This window comes from Lynx rufus, unplaced genomic scaffold (genome assembly GCF_022079265.1).
Source record: "Lynx rufus isolate CCGP_SWC_20201006 ecotype Redwood Valley unplaced genomic scaffold, mLynRuf1.p SCAF_1, whole genome shotgun sequence".
Lineage (NCBI taxonomy): Eukaryota > Metazoa > Chordata > Mammalia > Carnivora > Felidae > Lynx > Lynx rufus.
Genome location: NW_025814823.1, coordinates 115,468,294 through 115,483,431, shown reverse-complemented (window position 1 = coordinate 115,483,431; position 15,138 = coordinate 115,468,294). Strand labels below are relative to the sequence as shown.

At 44.7% G+C, this 15,138-nt stretch overlaps 1 non-coding gene across 1 annotated transcript; it reads right to left on the bottom strand.

Annotated features, from left to right (window-relative positions):
* Nucleotides 1–9,426: 9,426 nt before the first annotated feature.
* On the bottom strand, nt 9,427–9,533 carry LOC124522979 (U6 spliceosomal RNA). Its single transcript, XR_006964886.1, has one exon. It is a non-coding gene; the product is annotated as a U6 spliceosomal RNA (small nuclear RNA).
* Nucleotides 9,534–15,138: the final 5,605 nt, after the last annotated feature.

Genomic DNA, 15,138 nt, shown 5'->3' with positions numbered 1-15,138 from the left:
AAGCCCGAGCTCCACCTGTGGAAATTGGCAGACACAACACTCAAAGGAATAAACTGGGTTTCATGGGCAGCATCAGAATTCGTAGATGGCTCCCTCCGATCCCTTCCTGCCATCCACTCCTGGGAAATTTCAGGTTGCCTTTGTTCTGCAGACTCTTTGTTTCAAAGGGGATGAGTTTAGTTGTCCTTTTTTTCCTTCACTATTTTTTTTCCTCTTCCTTCCCCTTTCCTTGTTCTTGATTTCCCTCCCCTCTCTCTCTTCCCTCCTTTTCCTTTTTCTTCTCCTTCTCCTCCCTCCTCCCAGTCTCCATTTCACCTGTTGGATCTCATGGCCCACCTCACTGGGATTTGTTTTAGGAACTTTAGAATTCCTTCTTGCTCTAAAGGAGCAATGTTATCCTGATGACAAAGATGGTGTATTATGTATTACAGAGATCAAGACCAAGTATAGCCAGGTGCATTGGGAAAGACCTTACATGCAGGATTTTCAGACCCTTTCATATGCTAATAGTTGTGAATGTCCAAGAAGAGTCATTAGAGTATTGGAACCCAATGGGGCACTTGGGTGGCTCAGTTGGTGAGGCGTTTGACTTCAGCTCAGGTCATGATCTCACGGGTTGGTGAGTTTGGGCCTTGCATCAGGCTCTGTGCTGACAGCTCAGAGCCTGAAGCCTGCTTCAGATTCTCTCTCTCTCTTTCTCTCTCTGCCCCTCCCCTGCTTGTGCTCCCCCCTTTCAAAAATAAATAAACATTAAAAAAAAAGAATATTGGAACCAAATTTCCCAAACCTCTTTGACCTTTTTATCTCCCCCCATCCCCAAGAGCATATCCTGAGACACGTGACATGGCCTTTAGAAAACATTTCAGAAACTATATTATGTGTTAGATTTTTAAAAAATACTGTAACATTCATTAGTTGATTTCTATATCTACATTATAGGTAGGACAGGGAGGTTATAATAACTTCACTTTACAAATGAGTAAAACTGACCTCAGAGAGGTTACATGCCTTGCTCATAGTAATGTAGCTAGCCAGCAAGCCACAAAGCTAGGTCTCCCTATATGTGGCTCTATTCTCTCTGCACTGCCTTACACTGCATTTAAGATAATATATATGTGACATCATAACATGACATGTGATATGAGGCATCTAGAGGATATACATACTACAATTGATGAATTGTAACATTTTGTCCCTATTCAACTGAATATGTACACATCTGTTATGTGTATCACTAATCACTAGTCCAAGTGTTGGGGCTAGAGCAGTGACCAAAATAGACAAAAACACAAATTATTGCCTTCATGGAGCATATATTCAAGGGGAGAGATAGAAATGAGAAGATAAATATGTCAAATATATTTTATTATATATGTTATATAATCATAAGGGCAAAGGATAAAAATAAGGGAAAAGAATAGGCACACATGGGAGCTGTAGTTCAGGTGTGCAGAGGGTCAAGGAAAGCTACTTTGAAAAGGCTATATGTGGGGGACTTGGGTGGCTCAGTCGGTTAAGTGTCTGTCTCTTGATTTGGCTCATGTCCCGATCTCAAGATTTGTGGGATCGAAACCCGCATGGGGTTCTGTGTTGACAGTGTGGAGCCTGCTTGGGAATCTCTGTCTCCCTCTTTGCCCCCCACCCCCACACTCTCTCTTTTTCAAAACAAATAGATAAACATTTATTAAAAGAAAAAAAAAGTAAAAGGCTACATGTGAATACAAGACCTCAACAAGATAAGGGAGCAATCGTGCAGAGATTTAGGGGTAGCTGGGAGGGGGCTCCAGCAGACAGAAAAGCAAATTCAAAGGGCTTGAGTGAAGCAGGAGTGAGCCTTGGGTGAGGCTGAGCTGGGGAGAGGGTGGGGTAAGTAAGGGATGAGGTTAAAGAGGTTGAGGGGGTGGGGTCCACATATTAGATGTTATAAGGAAATGGAGTGATATAATGCAGATGATACACCATGATATAATAATACCATATGACAGATTTATTGTGTTGCTGCATAACAAATTACCCCAAACTTTGAACATTTATCTGAGTTTCTGAGGGTAAGGAAATAGGAATAACTCAGCTGAATTGACTCAGGGTCGCTCATGAGTTTGCAGTCAGGCCGTTTGCCAGGGCTGCAGTCATCTGAAGGCTTCCTAAGAGGATCTGCTTCCAATCTCACTCATGTGGCTGTTGACAGAAGGCCTTAGTTCTTTACTGCATGAACCTCTCCATAGCGCTGTTAGCAACAAGGCAACTGGATTCCTTCAGAATAAGTGATGAGGGAAAGAGGCAGAGAGAGGGGGAGGGAGAGAGGAACAGCCGCAGAGAAGGGAGCCACAGTGTCTTTTTTAGTCTAATCTTGGAAATTACGCACCATTACTTCTGTCCTATTCTGTTGGTCATAGATTAATGCTTGTACTTTGTGGAAGGGTGATTATAAGTGGGTGATTCTCAGGACATGGAGATCATTGGGGATCACCTCCGAGGTTGGCTACCTCAACTGATTTGCGGGAAATCTCAAGCTAACCATTACTTCAAGAAATATCAAAAATAGGTGCCAGGCATTATAGGTGGCCCCTATAACACTGGAGCTCACAACCCTATCTGGTTGAGGCCTGAAAAGGTACCGCACAGCAGGAACTTCAGAAACCCGTTGAGAGTCTGAAGGCCTTATTTCGATTCTGCATGAGCAAGCTCATTTCTTCAAAGCCCTACTTCCTCTAGGCCTGGCCTCATTATTTCATTCACCCAATTAATATAACTTGGAATAATCTTACTTAAACCTGCAAAGAAAACAAAATGTTTTGAGGAAAGCTATAGAACTTCAAAGGCAGGCTGAGACCCCTCTGGGCAATTTAACCTTAAGACAACACTGGACTTTGATGAAGGGCAGAGCCAACCTCCTTGTCTCTCCAGAAGCCTTAGGTACCTTCCTGTGAAACAGGCATCCTGCCTTGTCTAAGGAGAATGGTGACAGTGAACAGACCATTGCTCTGTTACTGAGGCCTGTTACTGGGTCCGTCCAGAGACAAAGACATGGCTCTTCTGAGACCTAGGTGGGCCCCCTTCCCAACTGCCCTGCTCTCCCTTGGTTGTGCAGACAGAGTCATCCAGTTTCCTAAATTGAGCAGCAGATGGCATCACAGCCTCAGGAGCGAGCAGCTGAAGCTGCTGGCAAAAGCAGGGCACTATTAGCAACTCAGGCTCGTGCTTGGCATCTGGGGGCTCCTGGGGGTGGGGGCTGCTTCCCCAGCTCTCAGCTCAGAGGAGTTTCTGTGCTGTGCCTGCAGATTGAGATATTGTCAGGCCCACATCTCAGGGAGCAAAGCCTGGAGCCCCCAGTTAGGAAACAGATGGTGAACACAGGGTCTTTTCTATGATCTTTACTGAAAAAGATGAAAATAAGGGACTGCTGTTCCCAGAGCAACTGTATTTTTCCATCACTGCCTGTCCCTACTCCTGAGGGTCGCATGGAGTATATTCTGGTTTGAAGGCTGGTAGGTCCCTGGCAGAAGCCTCCTAGGCCAGATGGGGCCAGAGATAACTTGAGGGATCATTCAGGGAATCCCAAGAGCTCAAAATTGAATCCTCTTTATTCCCCCCAGTGACCCAAATGAGACAGGCAGGGCTCAATCCTGCAGGCTTTTTTATCTCTGCCTTCATCTCCTTCCCTGTCCACGTGTTTGACTCCTCTTCCTCCTCATGTCTCTGTTTGACTTTTTCTCTCCTTACCTTTTCCTCTGTCATTTCTATCCATTTATGTCTTTCCTTCTGTGGATCTCTTTATTTCTCTGTTCCAGGGTAGAGAAAAAAGCCAGTTGCCTGGATGAAGTGGTTGTAGGCACTGGGCTGCAAGACCATCTTCCATCCTCCTCTCTCCCCCCCACTTCCTGCTGCTGCTTGATGGCTAGTCTCGTGGAGACCTAAACAAAGGGAGGTCCAGATGTCACCAAGAAAATATATTCTCTTTCCCCTGAGGCTGTGCTCCTTGCTTTGTAGTTGCAGACACAAAAGCCCTCAGGGGCTTCCCAGTAGGACTGAGATCCACTGAACCCCCTGTTCACTAGGCACCCATATATGCCACTAGAATGTGAGCCTAAGGGCAGGGTGTTGGCTACCTTGTTCACTGCTGTATCCAAAGTATCTAGTATGTAGTAGTTAGTCAATAAAAACTTGTTAAAAATAAGAATAAAAAATAGAGGAAGACGATGGAAGGTGAGTGCTGACCTCTGTTTTAGGCCTTGGAGTAGATTCAAGGTGCCATCCCTATCCATAAAGAGAGAGGAACACCCAGAGAAACAATCACCCATAATCCAGAATAGTATGTACGATGTGGTGGTAGCAGAAACTGCAGTGGGTGCCTGAGTCTGCACTGTGAAGACAGGGAAGGCTTTGTTCACTTACCAATTCAACAATTGTTCTGGAAAGTCTACCGGCACTAGACTCTGGGTTATAACTGGGAATAAGGTTGGGCCCAGTTGAGTGTGGGAAACACATGAGCAAACAAATATGTAGTAAAGGACCAGATAAATGCTGTCGTAGGGGAAATAATGGGCAGTGAGGGCAAGAAAGCAGAGGCAGCTTGATTCATCAGGGGGGTTCTGGAAGGCTCTGTGGTGAAGTGAGTCCAGGCCAAGATCTGCCTCAAGGGTGAGTAGAAATCAGCTGGGGGAAAAGGAAGGAAAGGGAGTTCCAGCCAAGAGAACATTATGTAGTCAAGAGAGAACAGGCAAATTTCAAGGACCTGAGTAAAAGTGTCAGGAAATCTGTCTGGATTACCAGTAGGGTGGTGGGTAGGGCTGGAGGATGCGAAGCAAGAGAAGTGGGTGGGAGTGGGGTGCAAGAAGCACCCAAACCAGGTTGAGTTATGACTTTACCTTCAGTGCATGGGAAACCATTTGAAAATTTTAAGAAGGGAAGTGATAAGATCATGTTTGCATTTTATAAAGGTTACTGTGGGTGCAGTGTGGGCACTGGATGGTGTTGGGCCAGGGAGACATCCTAGGGACTAGTGAGGGAGCAGTCCAGGCAGGAAATGATGGCCTGAGTGATGATGAAATCAGTGGGGCTGGAGATCATGTTTGAGCAAAGCTTGAGGATAATTAGGAGTTTTCCTGAAGAAAAACTTGGAGTAGAGAAGATGCTGGAATTCCAAAGAGAGAAAATGCACATGCAAAGATTTTAAGAATTTGCCATATTTGGGGAAGTGCATGGGGTTATATATATGTAGCCTGTGACAGGGCACAGGCGTAGGTAGTGGGAGATGAGGTAGAGAGGAGCTAACCTTTGCTGAAGAGCCTGGGAAACCCAGGGTCAGTCCACACCCATTTTGTTAGAGTTGGGGGAAGACAGGGTAGGTACAGCCATACTCTCCAGACATCTGAATTATCTGCAGAGGTTCCAGAGTTTCCTGGTCCCTCTAGGCATTTTCAGAACATATGTGTCACCTAGAAACTGAAAGACAAGGGCAAACTGTATGTCAGGAGGCGAAAAAGGATGTGGGAACTGGAGTAAGCAAGTGGGTCAAGTCAGGAAATGGGGACAATGGGAGACACTTCCTGCCAAGCAGAGAGGTGAGCAAGGATGGGTGAGATAGGTCCCATCAGAACCCAGAGATCCCACTTCCAGCATTGTCTGGTTCCTGTACTCGCACTTCCCAGTTCTGCCTCCAGGCCTCAAAGACCTTCTTACAGACATCTCCCCCAAAGAAGAGATTAGAAAAAAGGTAGAGAGCAGGTACCAATCAGTGTAATGGTTGAGCAGTTGGTCTCTGCTTCTTCCTTAGTTTGCAATAGGGCAAACCCCTTACTGGGGTCATTTTCCTTACTTGTGAAGTGGGGATGATAATGCCTACTTCATCAGTACTGAACGATGGATATGAGGTAATGTGAACAGGAAACTTACACAGTGAGAGTTCTCGGTGTATCTTGGGTGTTATTAACATTTTGGTATGAGACAAATGGGACAGGGGTTGGGGGCACAGAGAGATAGGAAGGGATGTAAGTAAGGAGGGCTGAATGGAAGAGCAGTGAGTTCCAGTCTATGCAGAATTCCTCAGAATTCCATGGCCTATGGGATAAAATCCTCTACCAAGGCTTATTCCTGCCTACCTGTCCTGCCTCATCCCACTGTTCCCAACCTCACTTTACAGCCTAAACATAATCCCACCACCTATGATTCTCAGAACATAGCAAGTTCTTGAAGCCTTTCCATGAGCTGTTAGGGAGAAAAAATGCCCCTAAAACCTGTCTTCATACTAAATATCAGGAAGCTGTCAGATACCTGGAACAGATGTTAGGAAGGGACTCAGGGTATGTTTATTATGGGGAAAGGGTGGGGGGGTTAAGGGAGGGAAGAGAGGGGAAAGTTAATATGGTTCAAATAAATGGCATTTGACCTAGTACTTAGGTGAGGCAAAGGGGTGGGCAGGCTGATGTGCATGCTTCTCTTGGTGGTGAGGCCAAGACTGGAGGAGAGGAGAGAAAAGGCAGAGGTTTAAGGGGTTTCAGACCTGCATATCCCTGCTCTTCTGCCTCCTCCCCTGTTATCTCTTTCCTTCCTTCCTTTAGGATCTAAGTTCCCAAGGCAGGAATTGCAAGCCTGAGTGTGTTGCCCACGGGCTTACTTACTCCTGTTAGGAGCTGACACCCCCGGATACAAAGGTCGAGTTATAATACAGTGTGGGGAACGTGTTATGAAGACTTGTGCTAATGGATTATTGGTAGCCTGTGGGCTTTGCAGAGGTAGGGAGCTGGGTCTTAGCAAAGGAATATATTATCACACGGGAAAAGGTTTCCAGGAGGTGAGCTCCAGGAAGGAGCTCATCCTTCTCCATTTCTCCATCTCCAGAACTGAGCTCCTGTACCTCCTCCCAACCCACCCTGGGATAGTCCATAGAATCTTTGACTATTAGAGCTAAAAGAAATCTTAGTGATCTTTCAGGTCATCCCAGTCTTTCGAATTTTATGTTTGGAGAAACAGAGCCCCAGAGGGAAGAAGAGGCTTGTCTAAGGTCTCTCAGTAGATGAAGAACTCAGTCAGATCTCAGAGTTTCAGACTTGTCTCTGCTCACATTTCCTAGTTCTACTTTGCCTCAACCTCAACCACTTTGGCCCCCATCCTCCAGCCCCACCCACAGGGGCTGGGTTTGTTTTTGTTTTTGCTTTTGTCTTTTCTGGGTGAGGATCGAGAAGGATTTTTACCTAACCCCTTGTTATCCAAAAATAATAACTGCAAGTATTCCTTATCGAACATTTACTATGTGTCAGGCACAGTTCTAGGTGCAGGGGATATAAACTAAACAAAGTTTCCCCTTGCATGCAGCTCACATTCTAGGGTAGAGACAAAAGTTAAATAAACATGTAATGTGGTGTCACCTGCTAAGTAAGTACTATAAAGCAAATTGAGGTTGGAAAGGAGGGTTGAGTGTGACTAGAAGGAGGCTATTTTAGATAGTTACCTATCTAAATGTATACTATCTAGATGTATTTTTTTTTAATTTTTTAAGATTTACTTATTTGTTTTTGAGAGAGAGAGAGAGAGAGAATCAGCTGGGGAGGGGCCGAGAGAGAGAAGAAGACACAGAATCTGAATCAAGCTCCAGGCTGTGAGCTGTCAACACAGAGCTCGATGTGGGGCTTGAACCCACGAACCATGAGATCATGACCTAAGCCAAAGTCGGACACTCAACCGACTGAGACACCCAGGCGCCCCTATCTAGATGTATTAGTTACCTATTGTTGCATAACAAATTACTCTAAAGCTCAGAAGCCTAAAACAGCAATAAATTATTGTCTCACAGTTTCTGAGGGTCAAGAATTCAGAAGTGGCCTAGATGGGTCATTCTAGCTCAGGGACTTTCTTGATGCTGCGGTCAAAATGTCAGATGGGACTGCAGTTACCTGAAACCTCAACAGGGGACTGGAGGACTCTGTTCCAGGATGGTTCACTCCAATGGCTGTTCGCTGGACACTTCAGGTGCTCACCCTCCTCCTGGGGCTGTTTGAGTATCCTGGTGACATGGCAGCACGTGCGTTCCTAAGACCGAAAACAAGGGGGAAGACACAATGTCTTTTTAAAAAAAAACTTAATATTTAGGAATAACTTTAGATTTACAGACAAGCTACAAAGATAGTACAGAGAGTTCCCGTACATACTTCGCCCAGCTTCTTCTAATGTTAATATCTTATATAACCATGCTACATTTCTCAAAATCAAGAGATTAATGTTGGTACACTACTATTAACTAAACTACATACTTTATTCAGATTTTACCTGTTTTTCCATTAATGTCTCTTGTGTTCCAGTACCCAGTCCAGGAGATTATGTTGTGTTCAGTCAGTATGTTTCTTTAGTCTTCTTTGATCAACAATAAGAGTTTCCTACTCTTTCTTTTTCATCATCTTTTCTTTTTAAAAAAATTTTTTTAATGTTTATTTATTTTTGAGAGAGAGAGAGAGAAAGACAGAGCACGAGCAGGGGAGAGACAGAAAGAGAGAGGGAGACACGGAATCCGAAGCAGGCTCCAGGCTCGGAGCTGTCAGCACAGAGCCCAATGCGGGGCTCAGACTCATGAACTGTGAGATCATGACCTGAACTGAAGTTGGACGCTTAACCGACTGAGCCACCCAAGTGCCCCTCATCGTCTTTTCTTTCAAGTTTTTATTTTAATTCCAGTTGATTAACATACAGTGTAATATTAGTATCAGGTGTACAGTATAATGGCTCAACACTTCCATACATGACCTGGTGCTCATCACAAGTGCACACCTAATCCCCATCATTTATTTCACCCATTTCCCCCATCCACATTCCCCCTAGTAACCATCAGTTTGCTCTCTATAGTTAAGAGTTTGTCTCTTGGTTTGTCTGTCTTTTCTCCCCTTTTCTCATTTGTTTTGTTTCTTAAGTTCCACATATAAGTGAAATCATACAGTATTTGTCTTTCTCTGACTTTTTTGCTTAGCATAATACTCTTTACCTCCCTCCACAATGTTGCAGATGGCAAGATTTCATTCTTTTTTGTGCCTGAATAATATTCCATTGCATATATACGCACCACATCTTCTTTATCCATTCATCGATCGATGGACAGTTAGGCTGCTTCCATAATTTGGCTATTGTAAATAATACTGCTATAAACCTAGGAGTGCATGTATCCCTTTGAATTAGTGTTTTTGTTTGCTTTGGGTAAATAAATACCAAGTCATGAGGTTGCCAGATTGTAGGGTAGATCTATTTTTAACTTTCTGAGGAACTTCCACACTGTTTTCCACAGTGGCTGCCCTGTTTGCATTCTCATTAACAGTGCAGGAGTGTTCCTTTTTTTCCACATCCTTGCCAACACTGGTTGTTTCTTGTATTGTTGATTTTAGCCGTTTTGACAGGGGTGAGGTGATATCTCATTGTAGTTTTGATTTGCATTTCTCTGATGGCAAAAACATGGAACACCTCATGAATTTGCGTGTCATCCTTGTGCAGGGGCCGTGCTAATCTTCTCTGAATCGTTCCAATTTTAGTATATGTGCTGCCAAAGCAAGCACTGTTTTTCATAATCTTGACAATTTTGAAGAGTACTGATCGGGTATTATGTAGAATGTCCCCACATTTGAGTTTGCCTGATGGTTTCTCATTGCCAGACTAGGGTAATCCCAATGCCTTTTATGACCTTGTCTTACAAGTCACATGCTGTTACTTTTACCGTATTCTATGATTTAGAAAGTAGACACTAAATCAAGCCAATACTCAAGGGGATTGGGGGGGATGAAGTTCTGTCTCTTGAAGGGAGAAGTCTCAGAGGTTTTGTGGACATATTTTAAAATCACCACAGGGGAGTCATGGAAGGCCTCCCTTATACAGTGACATTTGAACAAAACTTGAAATAAGCAGGGGGCCAAACCATGGAGAGATCAAGGTAAAGCTTTGTAGGCACAGGGGACAGCCAGGAGGGCCTGAGGCAAGAGTGTACACAGCAATGTTTGAGAATATGTCAGCAAGGGGAAGGTAGGGCATGAGGTCATTAAGCTTGTGCACTGGGGATTAAGGAGGTAATGTAAGGTTTTGTAGGACATAGTTAGGATTTGGATTTTATGCTGGTGAAATGGGAAGCTATTGAAGGGTTCTGAGCAGAACAGTGACATGATTTTAAAAGGATCACTCTGGCTGCTGTATGCATATACCGCAGATGGGAAGGGCAGAAGTTGGGTATCAAATGAAGAAGAACTCAGTGTTCTTCCAGAAGGAGCCTCTTTCCATAGTCGAGGGGAGAGATAATGCATATGCTCTCAGTCCCTAACTCAAGGGCCATTATGAGGATAAAAGAAGATAACATAGTTAGGGTATGTAGCACACAGTAGGTGTTAAGCATATCAAAGTCTCAATGAATAGTGTCCTTGAGGAAGAAAATAAGTACCTTCCATTTTCTGGAAGAAAAGGAAAGTCTGGACATTGTCCTTCTTTTATGTCCAGCATGTGGCCTGGCTCTAGGGATACAGAGAAAAAACCGAGTTCTTGACTTTGAGGAGCACATACTCTGGTGGGTTGAACTTTCCTGCAAGAAATAATCCCACCTCGACTGGCCAAGTGCTACAAGGATTTGGTACAGGAGGCTCTGGTAGGCTTAGCAAGAATGCCTGATTTGGGGAAAATACCATAGGACTCATCTGACACCCAACTTCCACCGTTGCCACCTGTAGTGTATTCATAGAGAAGCCAGACTTCAAACTCGAAGCTGTCTGAATCTTGGGACCCATATTCCTAGCCACTTTGATACACTGCAAGCCCTGTGGTGACATGGTCCTCCTACACTTATCCATTGGCCTTGACATTTATATCCTCAGCAGATGCTGTTATTCAATGGATTGAGGAACTTTCAAGATCCTAAAGAGAGAGGGAAAGCGAGGCTTGTTATCTCCCGATTCATATTTACTGCAAATAACATTAAATAGCACATACGCTGGGACAGGAAATAGCTCTCTGTTGGGTAATAGCTTCCTGTGGCCTCAAGGCTTTGGTGAGGCTTCTCTGGATAAGGATGTAGGAAGGTCATTGCTGTGGTTCTGGTACCCTTCCCTCACAGGCCCACCAGCACTGGTTCAAAAACCCTGTAAAAAAACTCTGTCCATTTTATAGATGGAGAAAAATGCCCTTTGCAGGGAGAAGGCTTTGGGACAAGACTGGACATGCAACAGTAGAAGTTGGCCTCTGAAATTACCAATTTCAATTCATTTGGATGAGCTCTTCTCAAGAGAAGCATGGGAAAGAGAAGCAAGAGGGAAGAAAAAAAGAAAAGAATAAGAGACAGAAAGTGAGGAGGATACAATTAGTGGATGCCGAATTAATTGTGGGACAGAAAGGGGCGGAACATCTGAGGGAAGTTAAAAAAGAAAAAAAGAAAACAGCTGGAAAGGATGGAAGAGAAAATGCATTTCTTCTTCACTAAATACACAGCAGCTGATAACAGTTCCCTCCGTGTGTATGGCAAGAGAGAGCACCTCCAGTACCTGCCCTCAGTCCACCTTTGCCATCACATCACCCTGTGTGGGAGGCAGGGTGGTGCTCACTCCCCAGGAGCTTCTTATCCCTTCATTCCTATGACAAGTATTCTTATTAAGAATCTACTTGGAGTGCATCTGGGTGGCTTGGTTGGTTGAGCATCCAAATCTTGATTTCGGCTCAGGTCATGATCTCATGGGTCGTGAGATAGAGCCCTATGTTGGGCTCTGTGCTGACAGTGCAGAGACTGCTTGGGATTCTGTCTCCCTCTCTCTCTGCCCTGTTCCTGCTTGTGCTCTGTCTCTCTGAAAATAAATAAATAAACATTAAACAAAAAAAAAGAGAATCTTCTTTGGGTCAGAAACTGCTCAAGGTACTGGGGATAGAGCTGTGAACAAGGCAATAAGTACTTAAGTGAGTTAATAACCCCATTGGAGATAGTGGCAAATACTATGAAGAAAATGAAATGGGGGTAACAGAATGGGGTGTCGGGAGACTGCCCCCAACTAGGGTGTTGTCATCTGTGCAATGGAGATAATAACAGACTGTTCTCACTGGGTTGCTGTGAGGATTAGTGGAGTTAATCCATGGAAGCGATTAGCACAGTGCCTAGTACAGAGTGAGCTCTCATTGCTATTATCCTTCCTTCCCTCCTTCTTTCCTTCCTTCCATCTTGCCTAAAGCTCTCCCTTTCTCCCTGTGTCTTCCCTCTCATTCATCTGTCTTTTCAGATCTCTCCTCTTCCTCCCTCCCTTTCTCCTTTCCCTCCTTTCCACCCTCCCTTCATAGGGCAATAGCCTTGCTCTTTCCTCCCTAAATTGAAGGGCAGTAGTGTAGTAAAACAAATCGCTGTCAACAAAGTACATTTCCACTGTATTCATCCCCGTGCAGAGAAGATTTATCAGGGTCTCTCACCCTGCACTGTTATGTAAATGTGGTAATCCAGTGGAAATATGATATCTGAGGAGTCTGAGGATAAAGACACCATAAAAACTATCAATTACCCAGTGGAGCTTGGGTTTGGTTAACTCACTCACTACCTTGTGTGTCTCCTGCCTTTCTAGGGGGGAAACTTGATAGGTGGTGACAGCTTATAAAAGATGCTTTTTTTCCTCCTTGGGTCCTAGGAGGTCATCTCGAGGACCAAATTTTGTAAAGTGCCTGAGAAATGTTAAAGCACTACATAATTCAAGGGTATTATTATTCTCTTGTCATGTGGGCCATCTCCATGCCTCTTTGGTGTGACAGATGTCTGCTCTGTCTGCAAGCCTGGACTGACCCCATGCTTGGGTATCTGTAACCTCCTTCTGCTGCCTGAACCTATAAGCAATGCTCCTTTTTTTCCCTCTTTCTAGGTAACCCCTGGGAACCCAAGAATCTCATTGATGTTTGTCCTAGGAGTTTAATAGGAAGTTAACCTCTTGAGAGGGATGAGAATCCTGAGTAGCCCACCACATTTTCACCACTCAGGAGTAAAAAGTGGGGCAAGAGCCATGGGGAATTAGGAGTGAGGCCGGGGTCAAGGCCCTCTGCCCCTCTGGACCTCAGGGCAGCTGTACAGAGAGTTTCAGGGATGCATGTGCTGCCCTAGAAGACTCAGAGGCTCTGCTCAAAGAGGCCTACACTGTCCTCCATCCCAAAACAGGCAGAGGAGCCTGGTGGTTCAGAGCCCAATATCTGAGTCCTGGGGTTCGATCCCCGTTCTGCTACTTTCTAAATTATTTCTCCCTTATTTTTTTCAGTTGCCAAATGACAGTGATAATAGTATCTTCTCATCTAGTTGTTGGGAGGAATAAATGAAACAAAACTTGTGAAGCACTTAACATGTCATAAAATAATTTTGTTGTGGTTTTAAGTGTTGCTTGGAAGATTTTCTACAGCATAGGCCCTGTTCCTCAAAGGCCTGGCCATGGGGATATAAACCTTGCCTGACCACCTCTACCAGAAAAGGGTACCTAGGTCTGGGTTGTGCCTGCTTCTCTTGGGAACCCAGCAGCCCCATAGAGGCTGGAGTTGAGGGACTAGAAGAGGCAATGGAAACGAAAGAAGAGTTTTGGGGGAGGTGGGTGTTTCTTACCCAGAAATGTCAAGAGTCAGAGCTTCTAGCTCTGGGAAGGGAGGTGGCGGGGGAGTGGGGAGGAGGGGAAAAAGATAGGATGTCTCTAAGCTGCCAGAATCCGGATGGGGCTGTAGCTCTGGGGCTCTGGCACTTCCTGCCACCCCCAGTCTTAGGAATGAGTCACTAGAGGGAGGAATGATGGAGGTGTCATGCTCTTCCCACAGATCACTGGGCTGTTCCCCAAAAGAGGGCTGTTGGGAGGGAAAAGGAGATCTCGAGGCCTAGGGGTGGAGAGGTGCTAGGAACAAGGGGAAAGAGGAGGAGCTCCTAAGGTTCAGCTCACCTATTGGAAGGCCAGGGAGGCAGGCCCTAGCCTCAACCTCCTGTGCCAGCTTCACTGCCCATCCTGGCCCCTGCTCTTTTGACTTTTGCGTTTGCCTGTGTTGGGTTTGTTCTATCCAGTTTCCCCACAAAGGGGTACTTCACATCCTTTTGGTCACCAATGGTGGGGAAAGGGACAAGGATCCATTTGTCCCTTTGCTGTCTGGACAACCCTTGAAGTCTCATTTCCCTTAAAAGCCTTTGCCTCTGACCCTGAGCAAATTGTCTATAACTGTATCATAGCGCCTGGCTCATTTTGTTGGGATTATTTTTCTTCAGGAATGCCTGATTCCTTAGACTTCCAGCTCCTAAAAGTCAGGGACTTCTTTATGTCCCAAGAGCCCAGCCAAACATTAGACATAAATGTATGGATGTGGCCTTGGCCCACAAAAACTATTTTTTCTCCTTTCTTCGCTCTCTAGTTACTGCTATTCCCTGACTCTTTATGTTTTCCATTTAGTGAGTACTTATTATATGGCAGATCCCTTTACATCTTAATTTATTTAATCCTCACAGTGATCTGCCCTAGATGAGAAAGCTTTACAGATGGGAAAGCTGAGCTGAGTGAGATTCAGTAACTTGTTCAAGGTCACAGAGTCAACAGGTGCCAGAACTAAAATGTGCTAGCAAAGCTCTCAGATTTTTTTGTTTTGAGGGTCTTTTTTTTATTATTAAAAAAAAAAAAATACAACCATGAGAGGCATCTGGGTGACTCAGTCAGTTAAACATCCAACTTCAGCTCAGGTCATGATCTCACAATTCATGGGTTTGAGCCCCGCATCAGGTTCTCTGCTGTCGGCACAAAGCCTGCTTGGAGCCTCTGTCTCCCTCTCTCTCTGCCTCTGTCTCTATCTGTCTCTCTCTCAAAAATAAATAAACATTGAAAAAATACAACAATGAGATCACTTAGTTGTAACAATTTGATACAGCATTTTTAGTTGATTTTTGAGTTTCTTTTTTTTTAATTTTTTTAATGTTTTATTATTTATTTTTGAGACAGAGAGAGACAGAGCATGAATGGGGGAGGGTCAGAGAGAGAGGGAGACACAGAATGTGAAGCAGGCTCCAGGCTCTGAGCTGTCAGCACAGAGCCCGACGTGGGGCTCGAACTCACAGACCATGAGATCATGACCTGAGCCGAAGTCGGATGCTCAACCGACTGAGCCACCCAGGCGCCCCCGATTTTTGAGTTTCTTGTTGCTTTTCTTCATATA